At 34.0% G+C, this 17,133-nt stretch overlaps 1 long non-coding RNA gene across 2 annotated transcripts; it reads left to right on the top strand.

Annotated features, from left to right (window-relative positions):
* The first annotated feature begins 14,525 nt into the window (after positions 1–14,525).
* LOC149414492 (uncharacterized) lies at positions 14,526–16,840 on the top strand. 2 transcript variants are annotated; one of them, XR_016303982.1, is made up of 4 exons: positions 14,526–14,868; positions 15,567–15,731; positions 16,318–16,470; positions 16,559–16,840. It is a non-coding gene; the product is annotated as an uncharacterized LOC149414492 (long non-coding RNA). The 2 variants fall into 2 exon arrangements; XR_016303983.1 differs by having other exon boundaries at positions 14,526–14,864.
* Positions 16,841–17,133: the final 293 nt, after the last annotated feature.

Raw genomic sequence — 17,133 nt, forward strand, 5'->3', positions numbered from 1 at the left:
AAGGCGCGACTATAGACAATATAATTCTGCTTCGGAACCTACCGAATTCAATTCATTAGCCTAAAACATAAGTAAAATGTCTCCCAAGACCACAAAGTCCCATCTGACAAAGCGCTGTCCTAAGAAAGAAAATAAGCCTTAAAGAATTCTTCTTTACAGCTTGTTATAACTAAACTTAGGGGAGTTCTAATATAAAAATTGCGCATGTAAAAAGAAAGGAGGAAAACGTAAAAAAAGAAGTTACGTGGTTACAAAAATAAATAAAAAATATTTTTTAAAGTTGAGGGTTAGTTTTAATCTAGGCTTATTAATTAATTGTCCTTTTTCTTAATTCTAATTTATTGTCTATTCAATATTTTTCAAAAGTTACTTCGCGTTACAAATTAAATATACAAAACTGTTCAGGCACTTCCCCTTTCGATGATTCTGGAACCTGCGGATCTTCGAGTTCAAACTTATCAGTGATAAAAACACGCGCCAACTTGGGCTTATTCCGAAAGGCGGAATCAATATATTGTTGAGAGTCAGGCTGTCACTCGCAGTTCAGCCTGGGCCAAAGCTCCGAAGGGCGGAGTCGGCAGGCAGCGATTCATGAGAGGGCAGCTTCCTGGGCGGAAGTTCGCAGGGTTACGGTAAGAGCCTCGGCGACCGCTCCAAGAGGGACGGCAGGAGGTTCCTCCGCGGAGGTGAGATGGTAACTGACTGGTGCTGAAACTGCTGAATCATCTGTCTTCAGCTGCGCGATCTGGCGACACTCGAACCCCTGTCGTGGGATGCTAAACTGTCGCGGTTCCGCTTTACACCACTTCGTGACTTTGTTTGGGTCCATGGCGATGGCGTCGCCACTCTTACCGCTAGATGTCGCTGGCTGGCTCATTCTGATCTCCAGATCTAAGTAATGTGCCAAATCTTAATAGGTACATTAATATGATACACACATACATTTAATTGATATTCAGTTTGCAGATGAATTCTTAAGCTATGTTTACAATCAAACTCTTATATCTAGATTTATAATTATTTTTAAATATTTTCATAGTACATTTTTTCAATACGACTTTCAAATATTCCCAATAAAGCCCAGCCTTGGCCGATGGTTTTATTGCTTTTGGGTCGCCGGACCATATAATCAATAAAGATTTGAAAATTTTGGGATTTATTTTAAGGGTATCTAGTGATTTCAATAATGTCAATACTGTAAAATATTATATATGTCACTAGTAAGTAGTCATGTAGAATACAGTTCCACGGTTTGGACCCCAAATTATGAGGTTTATTCACATGCGATTGAAAAAATCCAAAATAAACTATTAAGATATGTAAATTTTAAAATGGGCATTCATAGAGAAAAAAATAAAATTAATAATTATTAATAATTTTATAAAATAATAAGATTTTATAAAAATAAAGAAACCGACAATTTATGAATACAATCTTGACAAAATTATATTAAACTCAGTAGAAACATTAAATGATCTAGGTTTTATTTTTAATTCAAAACTTACATTTATTAGCCATATAACTAATATTATTAATAGAGCAATGAAGATTTTAGGATTTATTATTAGAATAACCAAACAATTTTGTAACATAGATAATATTCAGTAACATAGATAAGGGCACACAAACTCCAACGGCTCGGAGGGCTTTGAAGCAGAGAATGGACGGTTATCTCGAGAGTATTTCCTCTGGGGGTAAAAATAATCTCGTCGAATTTAATGTTTCAAAGACCCAATCCTGTCTGATTAGGTCTAAAAGGGATCCAAATGACAATCTAGTCTCCTTCAACGGAAGCAATTAAGTTCAATCAATCAAAAGGCCTTCCATTGATATGCTTGGTGTAACTTTAAGTGACCAGCTCAGGTACGGGGGCTCCATTGAAGCCAGAGTAAAGTTGGCCTCTCAGAAGCTGGGCGTACTGTACAGTGCCCGCAGATACTTTAATAGTACACAACTGCTGACCCTGTACAAATCGCAAGTGCGCCCTACTCTCGAATTTGGTAGCCATCTCTGGTCCGGAGCCCCTAAATACCTGAAAAATACCCTTGACTCTGTGCAAAAACGGGCGGTCCGTTTGATAGGTTCCCCAATCTTAACAAGCGGACTGCAATCTTTAGAGCACAGGCGTCAGGTAGGTATGCTGTCCTTGTTCTATCGGTATTACAATGGAAGATGTTCTGAGGAACTAGCGTCATTGATCCCTTCGGCACTGATGCATAGTCGGGATACACGCCAAACGCGCGCCCAACATTTGTACACGGTTGACATTTGTCACATGAGAACGGGTCGCTTCTACGATTCGTTCTTAAGTTCAACAGCTCGGCTGTGGAACGAACTGCCGACCTCTGTGTTTCCTCCCTCCTACAACATGGGACTCTTCAAGACCCATGTTCACTCCTTCCTCTCCACAAAAAGACCCTCCACACAGCATCCCCAAAGATGACATAGGCCCTGAGGGAAATTATTTTCTTCAGGGCCTCCTGTGTGGAGTTAATATAAAAAAAAAAATGTTCGCATTTTATATATAACGCTAGTGAGAAGCATTTTGGAATATAACTCTACGATTTGGGCTCCACATTACAATATCCATATTCAAGCGATTGAATAAGTCCAGCATAGATTCCTTAGGTATATTAATTTTAAATTAGGTATTCCAAGAGAATCCGTGGACTATAATTTGTTATTAAACTGGACTAATCTCGTAAATTTATCAGATCGCAGAAAAATCTGTGATCTATTAATATTGAATAAAATAATTCACTCGGTCCTGGATACCCGTGATTTAATAGAACTAATACGATTTCATTGCCCTGGGGGGCAAGCACAGAAAATTCGATAACTTTACAATATCGGATCGACAGACGTAACTTCCGACGAGTTTATATCAATACCCCCTAGCATGTAAAAGCTATCGGTAACTATACCAATATTGATAACGCAATAAATAAGAAATCGATATACGCTGGCAATACTGAAGCACTTGTCTATGGATCGCTTCTCAAACGTCAAACGTCAAACTTCAACGCATTATGCTTCAACGGTTACCAACGGCTTTACGTATTATCTACAAAACATCAACTTATTATGATATCGAAGTCAAATGAATCAATGTAAGTTAGAGATGTTCCGACTAGTCGGCGACTAGTCGGTAAAGCCGACTATCCGGCCACTATTGTAGTCGGCGATTAGTCGGCGACTAATCGGCAAAGAGCGCCGACTATCCGGCTTCTTACGTTGTATGTATTTCTCAATAATATGAATGCGGGGGAACTACATGAAATAAAAATCTTGATTATATATATATATATTTTTTATAATCAGTCTTATACATTAAAAAATGTAAAGCAATCTTTCCTTTGGTAATCAGTTTTTAAAATTACTTGCTTGTAAAGAAAACATAATTATGACATTTATTGAACAAAATTAGTATCTATCCTAATTAACATAAAAAACAACATAATATCTTCTTATCTTCAATGAACATTTATAAGTATTTCTTATGATTAAAATAAAAAGTAGATTTTTTAAATTAACAAACTCAGTTACATATATGTATTAAATCAAGATTGTATGTACAAGATGCACAGTAATATATGTATATATTATATATATATATCCAAAAATTCTAAACATGAACTGTTTGATAAAAACAAAAAAAAATGAAAAAACATGTTTCTTATAACCATACCTACATAATCTAATCAAATCAAAGTCACAATTGTGACAACCAAAAATATCAGAATCTCCTTTTTTTTTTATAACTTACTTATATTTTTTAATTAAGGGTAAATTATGATGTAAGAAGACTAAAGCTTCTGCCCTTTCTGGTAGCAATCGATTTCTTTTTGTTTCATATACCTTACATACTAACTATATACCATTGGTCGCCACGAGACAGGCAGTCGCCTAGTGTGGTGATTTAATGTATCACATGTAAGAAAATGTATTATTGTATTATCATGTATTCTATAAATAAATAAATAAATATATGTTTCCGGCCTCAGAGAACAGCTTCTCACTGTAAACAGAACTTGCGGGACAGCAGAGGTACACTTTGGCCATGCGCGACATTTCAGGGTACCTATAACTTTGACGGCCGGCGTGGTCTAGTGGTATACGCTTTTGACTACAGATCCGAAGGTCGCGGGTTCGAACCCGGCGTGCGCAAATAAATTTTATTTGATTAATTTGTGTTATTTCACAATTAATTAATTTAAAATAATATATAGTATATTTGCGGCACGTTCCAGAGTGGAATATACTCTCAGTATCGCCCTGGTGTAAGACCACCATTCAGAATTGAAACGTTGCTTGAAATGGCTTTAGCCGTGTTTGGTGACCAGATCTGAATAGCCAGGTACTTCCCCACCTTCCTCTTCCCCATCTCCCTCCCCTCCCCAATACCCTCAGCCTCACAACATACCCCAATTGGGGATGCCATAGTCTCACTGGCTCCAGACGGGAGCAGTTGGGACTCTTGTGCGGTATTACTGTAAAAAAAAAAAAAAAAAAAAAAAAAAAAAAAAAAAAAAAAAAAAAAAAAAAAATCCCCGAAACTGTAATCGGCTTAGCCGACTAGTCGGCCGACTAGTCGGTCTTATTACAACCGACTAATCGGCTAGTCGGCTAGTCGGCGAAAGTCATAATCGGCACATCTCTAATGTAAGTTATTTATTTATCTTGTTTATATGGGATTATCAATAAAGATGTGCTTGTAGACATTCAGAATGCTTTATTACGATTTCAGCAAGAAAGTACGGTCGACGGCCAGTCAGATTGATTTTCTCACCAACTATATGGCAAGTCATTCAGAATTCGCTGCTGGCAGATTTGTTGGTCCTCAGGGTGCGCAAAAAAACCGCGACATGTGGCAGAAGTTGGCAGAGCAATTGGCTGAACTAGGTCCTGCTAAGTCAGCCGAGCAGTGGAAAACAGTGAGTATTTTAACTTACCTAAACAAACTGGCTTTTTTTTACGAAAATGCCGGACTTCTTTTTTTTTTTTTTTTTTTTTTTTTTTTTTTTTTTTTTTTTTTTTTTTTTTTTTTTTTACATACATGGTTTTAAAATACAAATTATGTTTTTTACATCCATATTAAAAAAAGAAAGAAACAATGCGAATTACAGAAAAGTATATGTACACATGCACATATGTATACATATATAGTGTATTACACACCATACATAACATACACACACAATACACGTACACACACACAAGTTCATAAACAGCATATACATAAAAATAATAATATGCATAAATGTATGATAGCAAAAAAATCCCACATAGGCATCGCCAGTTCGTGGGTATACTTGTGTTTCTTTAAGGCATTTCAGTTAAAATTACTCTAAATATACATATTTTATCTTTGTAGAAAATTGAAAAGAAAAGAATGAAAATATTTATAGTAAAATCATTATTTACTGTATTTACGGGATTAAATATGAAAAATAAAAGTTAATAAGGATTTGTTAAAAGTTAATAGAGATTAAGATCAGATGTTACAGCAGGTAAATATTAATATCTATGGTATTTATCCAAGACTTTATTACATTTTTATGTTTCCTGTAGGATGATATATTTTCACATTTGATTTCTGTATTGGTATAGAGTGCATTATAAATTTTTGGTGTAATAAAATAAGCATGTCTTTGCGCAAGCCTTGTTTTGCACAGTGGAACTTTAAATACATTATTTACCCTATTACTAGACCGATTTTCATTTTTTATAAAAAGAAAATTTCGAGCAAATATATATTTTAAACATTGTGTACAGTAAATTTTTCTTATCTCTAACAATTTAGCCTCTTCGAATAATTGCAAGGAGGGGTAGGTCATATCTTTATGCAACATTATTTTTAGTATTAGTTTTTGTGTTATTTCTAGTGGCTTAATATGGGTGTTATAAATCCCCCCCCCATGCAATTATTCCATAAGATACTGATGATTGCACCAATGCATGATACACCAATTTGATTCTTTTGATATCTACTATGTTATTTAAACGTTTAAAAATATAAGTTAAATATCTAAGTTTATTTACAAGCTTTTCTACGTGATTTGTCCATTTGAGTTGGCTGTCTATTATAATTCCTAAATATTTAACTGTATTCCCCGATTTCATTTCTGTACAGTTAGTGCATAAGACAGGATTGCAAGTATTTTTGTGAAACCTTATACTTAGATGAGTTAAGGGTGCCGCTTTTTTGGTATTATAAAAAGGAATATATATAGTTTTTTCACAGTTCAGAGTTAGAAGGTTTTGATTGAGCCATTCTTTAACAATAATTGTGCACTTATTTGCATTTTTAGAGACCTCGTCCCAGGATTTACCATGAACTGTGATTGCAGTATCGTCAGCATACGAGAAAAGTTTTCCCGGAATACTAATATTACATAGGTCATTAATATAAATTAGAAACAAAAGCGGACCTATAACTGTTCCTTGTGGAACCCCATGTCTCATAGATGCTGGTTTACTAATATTTACGCCAATTTTTGTGGATTGTCTGCGATCAAGTAAATAATTTGTTAAAAGTGACAGACAATTATTTTTAATTCCCATATTATTAAGTTTTCCAAGCAGTTTATTATGATTGACGGTATCAAAAGCCTTTTTTAGGTCTAAGAATATTGTTAAACTTTTCATATTCGAATCTAGATTGGTGTATAATTTTTTTGTTAGATTAAATAAAGCATCATCAGTACTAAGACCTGATCTGAAACCATATTGGTGTGGTGACAAGAGTGCATTAGATTCTAGAAACTCTAGTACTTGTATCTTTATGATTTTTTCTAATATCTTTGCAAGTTGGGATATCAGCGATATTGGTCTGTAGTTGTCAAGTTTAGAGATCGATCCAGATTTATGTATGGGTACAATAATTGAGAGTTTAAATGCATTTGGGAAAATGTTTTTTTCAAGGCAGGAATTAAAAATGTGTTGTAAGGGCATAGAAATGTGTTGTTTAATAGACTTGATTGTGATACAGCTTAATTCATCTGGACCATTGGCTGTATTTGTTTTAAGATTGTCAATGTGTTTTATAATTTCAGATTCAGTTATCCGTTTAAATTGAGATAAATTAGGAGTATATTCGGGGGTGGGTATGTCTATTTGGGTTGATTTATGTATACTGTTTTGAAATGAGGGATTATTATTTATTAAATCTGCGGCAACGTCTGTAAAGAAATCATTGAATTTATTTGCGATTTTTCCTACATCCGTTATGACTATTTTATCGTCTGTTACAATTTTTTCGGGAAATCTTTTTATTTTGTGTGTTCTATTCGTTATTTCATTTATGACTTGCCATGTTTTTTTAGAATCATTATCAGCTTTTTGCAATTTGTTTGCATAGTATTCTTGTTTACATTTCTTCATAAGAATATTAAAAAAATTTCTATAGATTATGTATTGCTGACGTAAATTTCCATTAGATGGTACACCTTTTACCATACAGTAATTCTCATGGTTTTTGTAAATTTTGTACAGTTTGTTCCTGTGTTGACTTGCAATTATCAGTCCACGCGTGATCCATGGTTTAATTTTTTTATGTTTTCTTTTAGGTGTTCGTGTTAATTCTAGACTATTTTTGATATTATTATTTAATATCGAATAGAATGTATTCAGTGATTGATTTGGGTCATCATTGGATAAAACTTGGTTCCAAGTTTCTTTTTTTAGAGAATTGTTTAGTGTTTGGTAGTTAATTTTATTTTTTTCCACTTGTTGTTCTTTAGTTGTATGATGAAAATTTAATTTACTGTGACCGAAAAAGGTTGGATAGTGGTCTGTGATATCGAATTTTAGGACAGCTAATCTGGGTATAAAATTTTTATTAGTTTTGAGTAATATATGATCGAGGCAAGAATCAGCGTGATGGCCATATCTAGTGGGTTTATTTATGTAAGACAGATAACCCTCGCTATATATAACATTTAGATATTCGTTTGCAATAGGGTTTAGGATCGAATTATCAATGTTGATGTTTATATCACCTACAATAAATGAGAAATCGGATTGATTGCAATTATTTTCATTTATAAAATATTTAAGTTCTGTAATAAAGGATTTAGAGTCTAAGGAAGGGGAGCGATATATAGCAAGTATAGAGTATGTTTTACTGTTATGTGTGAAGGATAAATGTATGGCATTAGAATACTTAAATTTGGGGATATTAATTATTACGTTAGTTATTTTATTTGAACTGTAAAATATTGAGAGACCATCGTGAGAAGTATGTTTACAGGGTAGTGAGTAAGTCTCATAATCGGAGATGTGGTAGGGTATTGAGTCACGCATTTGCGTTTCGGTAAGTATGATTACATTTGGACGAAAATCTAGAGAATTGAGGAAAATACAGAAATCATCAAAATGTTTGCGTATGCTTCTTATATTTAAATTTATTAAATTGAAATCTGTATTTCCCTCAATTATGTAGTTATTTAGTTCTGTCATATTTTCATAAACCTTAGTGTCTGGGACCGAAAAATCGTCATAGTAATCCATTTTCAAATTTAATTATAAAAATTTCTTACTCTAGTAGGTACATGATTATTGGGTTGGAATGTCGATAACATCATTTATTCTTATTATAGGGGATTCTTCGTTCTTTCTCAGTAATACATTTCCATCCTTCGTCCAAACGTATTTATATCCCAAAGATTTGGTAGATTTTGTTAACCAAAGAAGTTGTTTATTCTTTGGGGTAAGTTTATCATTTATGAATATTTTTTCAGTTGATTCTGAGTACCTGATGTCCTTGGGAGTGAAGATTCCTTTATTTTTTTTTGTTTGATGACCTTATCCTTCGTTTCCTTTGTATCAAATTGAATAGTAATAATTTGTTTCACCGGGTTGTTATAGTAATTCACCAATGAGTTATTTTTTAGGAGGTCACTACAGTCTAGGGTCGACATCAGCATTTAAATCTAATCTAATCTATCATGAAGACACTTAATATAAGTCCGTAAAACACTTTTAAGCTGATATTATTTTTGTTCTTTTCAGACATGGCGTGATTTAAAGTGTAAGTCGCGGGCAAAAAACGCCGATGCCAAGCGAGCTGCTCTCAGAACTGGAAACACTGTTACCATACCGGTATTAAGTGACATCACTCAAAAAGTGATTAGTATCATTGGCAGAGCCAGTTCTGAGGGCAGTGGAGTTCCCGAAAGCTGCAAAGGAGAGGGACCAGAACAACTTGTGCTGGATATTGAGGTCACTAATGTCTTAGAATGTTTATATAATATATATTTGCTGTCAAAATGGAAGTTATCGTTCATCATCAATGCCAATTATTTGTGTTTTATAGTACTCCGATCAGCAGCTCTTCACGCCTCATCCCAGTGTAGGGATGGAAACTGGGCTGAGAAGTCAACCCAACCCAGCCAAGAAGAGGAAGCTAGCTGCTACGCCAGATGTCGGCTGTCGTATGGCAAAAGCTCAAGAAGCCAGCAACGACATATTTAAAGAGCTTGTGGCAGTCGCCAACAGATTTACAGATGTTTTTGAGGTATTTCCTACATATTTCTTTTTGAATCACTCCCAAGTTATTTCAAATTAAGTAAAATTTATGAATTGTTATTTATAATTTCAGAGTTCAGTGGCAACCTTTCAAAGTTCAGCGGCGGCCTTCTTATTCTCATTAACTTACTAATTAACCATCACGCCGTTTCCCGCAGGGGTAGGCAGTACCAGTACAAAGGATATACCGCCAATCAACTCGGTCTTGGCACACACTTCTTGCCTCTTTCACATTCATACATCGTCTCATAAATTAATGTCATCATATACAATGTAAAACGAAAATACGTCGATGTAAAAAAAATGGTCTCATCGGTAAATTAATGAATTATTATCTATCGTTTCAGAGGTACACTGCAGCACAAGAAGAAAGGGTTGACATACTCCGACAACAGATATTGAGGTATTACAGTACATATTTCATATTATTATGATGTCACTTGAATGATTGAGTATGTCTCAAGAGAGGCACGAGAAACACGATAATTAAAAGTTCATGAAGCGAGGCTAGCAGCCTACAATGGAAAGCTGGTACCTACTCTAATATATATATATATATATATATATATATATATATATATATATATATATATAGCAGTGAGGCATGGAACTGGCAGAGGAACGATGAAAGTATAATGAATGAAATCTCTAATAATACACTTTTCTTTCTATTTCTAGACCAACAGATCCAGTACCATCGACTTCCCATAACTATTCATTGCAGTTGGAATCTGAAGACGAGGAAAATTCAATTTAATTTTTATGTGTGCCATTTGTTCCAATATCTCTGTTTTACTTGTTCATTAGAATAAGTTTTATTTTATTTATCAAGTTAAAAGAAATATACATATTTCGCTTTATTAACTTAAGTACACATTTTATATAAGTACATTTCAATTTTGTTCACTAATTTTAAAATCAAACGGTTTTCTTAAATATATTAATTCTATTACTGTTTTCAAGCTATCGGGAAGGAGATTGTATACGTGTACACCCTCATAGCCTGTATTTCTTTTGCCACTTTCAGTCTTTGGTGAATTTGAGTATAATGTAATTTGTTATGTACTTGTATAGTGTTCAATGACTTGTAATGTTTACATAAATGTTGTATTTGTGTGTATGAAGCCATTTTGGTTTTTGTAGATTTATAGACATATGTTATATTCATACAGTTTTAGTAAAATACTTTTTTTATGTGCTCCCGTCTGGAGCCAGTGAGACCATGGCATCCCCAATCGGAGTATGTTGCGAGGCTGAAGGAGATAGGGAAGAGGAAAATGGGAAAGTAAAAAAATACACAGTTTAGCAAAAATAGTAATTATGTAATCACATAAATATGAAATATTATCTTATCATAGTAACAAGATGTTAGAATCTGTCTTAAATGTAGCAGCTAGATTTGAGATTAGACAAAAATATCATTATGTAAGGTAATTAACAATTAGTCTCTTTTGGCGGGTTCAGTGGTCAGTGAGAATCTTCTTCAGCAATGCGGGCACAGGCACTTCTTCATCCAAACATTCAAAATAGAAATGACACAAAAATTGTATTTGTTTATTGTTGCTTTACTTTCTTTCAAGTTTTTTTTATATTTAATAGTAAATGATTGAAATGTTTAAACTTTGTTTTATTAGATGGGTAAGATGAGTTTATTCATTAGAGAAGTACTTCCGAACGACTTGATCTCTCACTCCGCGGGCTGCTACTACTCTGCTGACATCTTCAGCCTGGTTTAATAGCTCAATCTCTTCTATCACGATATTATCAATAAATTCATCTGTTAATCTGAAATAAAACGATTATTATTTTGAATTGTTGCCTTACTTTCTTTAAATGCATTTCATTTAGTTAAATAAGGAAACTGACTTATAGTGCTTCATCATGTTGTATAAAATAGCACATGTAGTGATTATTTGACCAGCAACTTCTGGCTCGTAATGGAGAACTCTATCTTTCCTAAGGCAACGGAATATAGCCTTCCATGCTCCAAATAGACGTTCTATGCAACATCTCGCCTTACAGTGCGCCTTTGTATATTTGTACTCTGCACTTCCCTCAGCTGCATCAAATATTGGGGTCATGAGATAAGGTTCCAATGTGTACCCGGAGTCACCTGATTGAAACATAAACACCCATTACAATAGGTATATATAACTACTAAGTTATGGATTGTTGAAATATAATATAGTATAATACCTAGCAAGAAATACGTCCCAATTCTCTGATTATATAGTCTGGTCATTTCAGTTTTTACTGTACTACTATTCCAAACAAATTGATCGTGGACAGTACCCGGGAAGCGTGTGTTAATACTTAATATTGTCAACTCAGCATCACATACCTGTATAACAAACATGTAAAACCTTCAATAAAATGTGAAAACACCGTACACCAACTGTTTTATTTGTAAAAACAAACATTTTACCACTTGAACATTGAGCGAATAGAATCCTTTATGATTTTTATACTGCTCTTCATGTCTGGAAGGGGTCACAATGGCAATGTGGGTGCAATCAATGCAGCCCAGAATATGAGAAAAGTTTAATTTGTCCCTGAAAGCACTCTCCACTTGCTTCCTGGCTTCGTTTGTTGCTGGAAAATGTATCCACCTTCTATAAAGGTGCTCCAACACTGCCTTCATAAACACTTTGATGCATTTACTGACGGTTGTCTGACCTATAGCCAGCATATGGTCTTGCCCCACCCCACGTTGGTAACTTCATGTGGCGAAGAAACTTATTGGTGCTAATACCTGTCAACATTATAATCCTTTTATTAATGATCGACATTGTGTTTTTACAAAGATATCATAATAATATTAAATGCACTTACTTTAATGTATATTGGAAGTCCGCTTGCACTTTTTGACACTAAAAAGGGAGTTAGTTGATCTATAAGATCTTTAGCCATTATACGAGATATCCGGAACAAGTGTCTGAATTCAGTCTCTCCAAGTTCAAACGGATTCAATTGATCGCGTAAATGGCGTCTTTCAATCTTACGAGCTTCTTTGGAATCGTTAGCCTGCCTCCGTTCATTGATATACCAGTAATTTTGTAAAAAAACGGCATTATTAAAAAGTTGTTTTTATATCGAAAGTTTAACTGACAGCCAAGAGTCCGCGATAGATTTGGCGGGTTTTTGTCAATCGTCGGTTGGAATATTTGACAACCGTGCTCGCAAATAACGCCAACTGACCATAGACAATGAATTTTGTCAATTGTCGGTCGGAATATACCCAATCTACCATTGACCATGCTCGCAACTATCGGTAACTGATCTTATATGACGAATTTTTATCGAATTTTGTCAATATCGGGCTTTATCGATCGTTCATGCTAGGGCCCCTGGGATATAAGAGTGAGGGTCGCGATTGTCAGTAATGAGGAAATTATTAAAGATGTAGTAAGGAATTAACACGAATGCAGAATTCAATTGTAATATCATATTGGGAATCGTTTCACAAATGCATGTAACTAGGTTCAAATGCGACTCTTTTTATCTGTCATTAGTTTAAAAGCTTTTTTTATAAATTTATATTTAGCGTTCTGTTGCTTTTATAATAATAAGTGTTGTCGCGTTTCAATTTTCGGTGGAATTCCATTAAAATGATTTATTGAAACAAATCTAAAACTTTTCCGACTCATTTTCAAAACAAGTGGATAATAGTTTTATATTGGTTTCAATTTATCGTTATGTTGTCTTATTATATTTTTTTGTAATTTCATCTTATCTCACTGTTGATTTGTTATATTTTATATAAATATATCTTCCATTTTCTTACGTATTTGCTCACTCGCTGAGTTTTTGATTGTTTTTTTTTTTTTAATTATTTTACCCTATAATGTTTTGAAGGCGTAACCATTTGGTTATAAATTTAATATAAATTGTTATTTAAAATCACAACTTTTTTTTGCATTTCAAAAACTCGAACGAGATAGAAAAAAGAGCCAAAAAAATTATTACAATAAATGAGAACGAAAGGGCTTTGGTCGATCAATAGGAGCTAATTTAGCAGGATAAATTGTAAATATTCAAAAGAATCGATAACACGCTTTTTGAAAACTCTGCTAACGTTTTTCCCATTGAATTGGTAAATCTTAACCAATTCCGACCAATGAAAGTAATATTTGATTCGTCGAAAGATTTGAATATTTTGCGTAGAAAAAAACAATAACCTTACAAAAACCGAATGTAAAATCTACTCGAACCAAAATCTTAAAAGGCAATATTTTAAAGATCTCAGACAAACCTTGGCAAAACTGTGCATGTGGTTCTTGTACGTGGGTCTGTTGTTATTTTATTTTTTATGTCTACCGGAGTCAATCCCGTAACATTTATTTTGGCTATTATTTTGGCTTACCTCATATGTAACCTCTTGTATAACTAATCCTGTAAAAAATGCTGTTTGTTTCTTACAATAAATAAATAAATAAATAAATAAACACTTTCCTAAAATTAATATTATTCATATATATTTGCAATAGTCTATAATTATTATTTTCGATCCCAAAGATAGTTATGGTTTTGGTTTGGATTAAGGATCGATCTAAATATAAAAATGTCATCCAACCTTTCGTTTTCATTTTTCACTTCAGACACTGTTTCATAAAGAATATGCCATGAAGGTATATAATGTTCGTCTTCTTTCGCTCGCAGGGACTAAAAATTGTAAGTGAGTTGAAACATATGTTCACACGGCTTCAGTGTGTAACTCTAACTGACTCTAACGATGTCGCACACTTAAATTAGACGGTACTTGAATATTAGTTGTTAACAAGAGTCGACGGAAAAATAAAAATTTTTGCTATAGTTCTAATACAGTTTTCATTTTATATTTTCCAAAAGGGTCCATTCCAAAATTTCGGTTCCTAATAAAAATAATATCACTGTTTCAATGATAACCATAGAACCCAATACAAAAACAAGGGGTTGCCAGATAATTTTCTGAGAAACGAAACCGGTTCTTCAAAAATTCCAAATAATTTATCGCTTTTCCGCTAAATAATATTCCATAAGTTTCAGATTCCGAAAATAATCGGTTACTCTGTAATTTCGTCGGTTCCAGTGACAGCAATGGAACCGGTTTCTTCTAACTGGGATTAGAATTTCGACCACCTCTAGTGACATTTCAATGGCGTGTTGCATCATCCCACTAAACCCATGTTCCTACTCTTTTCTGAAGTAATATTGTATAAATTGCACCGTATTTTTGTTCCATTTATACAGTTTTGTGTCACTTTAGTGAACACCACATTTCTATCCCGAAATTTATCACATTCTTGCACTACTACTTTTCTAGTGACGTTTCTTCAACCCATTGGAACTGTTGCCTTGTACGTAAGTAGATTCATTTAGTTATATTACCTAATTGGTGCGTGTTTATCATAAGAATTTATTTGTCAACATTCGCAATATATTATATTGAGCTACCCAACACCAACCAGGTAAACACGTGACGGACGGTACATTGGGTTGTTCATTGTAGATTTACAGCAGCTGTCCAAAATGCCAACCGAGGGATTAGTAAGTGTATGTCTTTACACTGAGTGGAAAACTTTGACTTATTCCAATTAGTCAATTCCATTAGGTTTTACATCACATATTTTATTTGTCATAAATTGACACCAATGTTTTTTTCTTTACTCACTGAAATAAAGTAATTAATGTTGTGCATTTATTAACATATACCACACCTGGTCATGAACATGGCTAAAGCCGTTTAAAACAACATCTATATTCTGAATGGTAGTCTTTTACCAGGGTGATATTTGGGGTATCTATCTCTCAGATGTTAATGAAGCAACTGTTTGCAATAATTGTTGTATGAAAAGTACTAGTACATATTGGATAAATATGCGGCATTGGAATAAGCCGACGTAGCGCAATTGGTAGAGCAACTGACCGGCAATCTGAAGGCTGCGAGTTCAGCTCCCGTCAGCCGCATTAATGTGTTTAAAATTATATAGGTGTTTCAGACTAAAAATTATTGCTTAAAAATAATTAATGTTCTGTTTCTTATCTAATTTGTTTTGAAGTTGGATCTTTTCCCAGAAGACCATGGATCTTCCCATCCCAGAGAGTGTTTCCATCAAGGAGGAACCAGGGTCCCAGGAAGAGGGTGGATGTGAAATGCCATATACAGATATAGATATTTACCTCCCGGATGTGGAAGACGGAATGTTTGCAGTATGCGGCGACCAGTAAGTTGATGTTTCGCAATTAAGACATAGTCATTCTTTAGGACGTCCTTTTTGTCATTCATTAATAATTCTGGTATCTCCTTTTAAATCTATCTTCACAGTAAACTATCAAACAAAGCAAACTTTTAACTTAAAATGTTGACAAAAGCTCCCCATTTTTCGTGTTAAAACCTCAATCTGTACCCGATATAAGTTACATGTATACTTGATGCAAGAAATCATTATTCCTTTCGTATTATTTTCCAATAAACAAAACTACGTTCTGAAGGAACTCAGTGTCTCTAGAGTAAATCGTTTTCTTTCTTGTTGCAACCATCCCTGGAGTGGACACCTGGCGTCCTTTTTATGTCATAAATAAATTTAAAGTCTCCTGTCTAATTTTCCGCTTCAATAAGATTTTTCAATGATTTCTTCAATCGTTCATTTATATATGTATATATAAAAACAATAAATTTTGACGTAACTCCTTTTGGAGAACGAAGACCATATCTTTGTAATACGTTGTGTTATAAGTTGTGTAATGTGTAGTGTAATACGTTGTTCGTCCTTACATATCAATGTGTGTATTATTGTTTTGTTTCACCAGGTAGCATTAATGTGGAGACTCTTACCACCAAGACAGAACCAGGACACCGAGAAGAGTTTGGAAGGGGAATTCCTTATAAGGAGATTGACATCGACCTCCCAGATGTTAAAAAGGAGTGCTTAGAGCGCTCTGAAATAATTACCAAAACAAAAGGTATAACCAATTTTTGTGTTTTGAAGTTAACAATTCATGCCCTCCTAATTTATGCGTTTTTTATGAATTAATACGTTATCTTTTTCAGATTTGACAAACGTGAATACGTCTTCTGTGGATAAAAGATTATTTTGTTCTCATTGCATTTATTCCTGCTCTTTCAAGTCAACGTTTGAAATGCACTTGAGCACCCATACTGGAGAAAAACGTTTTTCATGTTCCGACTGCAACTATTCATTTTCTCAAAAAGGACATCTAAAAAGACACTTGCTGACTCACAGTGGAGAAAAAACTATTTCGTGTGCCGAATGCAACTATACGTGTTTTAGAAAAGATTCTCTAAAAAAACACATGCTTATTCACAGTGGGAAAAAACCTTTTTCTTGTTCCGACTGCAACTATTCGAGTTTTAGAAAGGAATCTCTAAAAATTCACATGTTTATCCACGGTGGAATAAAACCTTTTTCATGTCCCCACTGTAACCATTCATGTTCTACAAAGAGACAACTAAAAATTCACACGCAGATCCACAGTGGAGAAAAACCTTTTTCTTGTCCTAACTGCAGCTATTCGAGTTTTAGAAAGGATACTCTAAAAATTCACATGTTTATCCACGGTGGAAAAAAACCATTTTCATGTCCCGTCTGTTACTTTTCATGTTCT

This window comes from Hesperophylax consimilis, chromosome 20 (genome assembly GCF_061612785.1).
Source record: "Hesperophylax consimilis isolate HC1 chromosome 20, BYU_Hcon_1.0, whole genome shotgun sequence".
Lineage (NCBI taxonomy): Eukaryota > Metazoa > Arthropoda > Insecta > Trichoptera > Limnephilidae > Hesperophylax > Hesperophylax consimilis.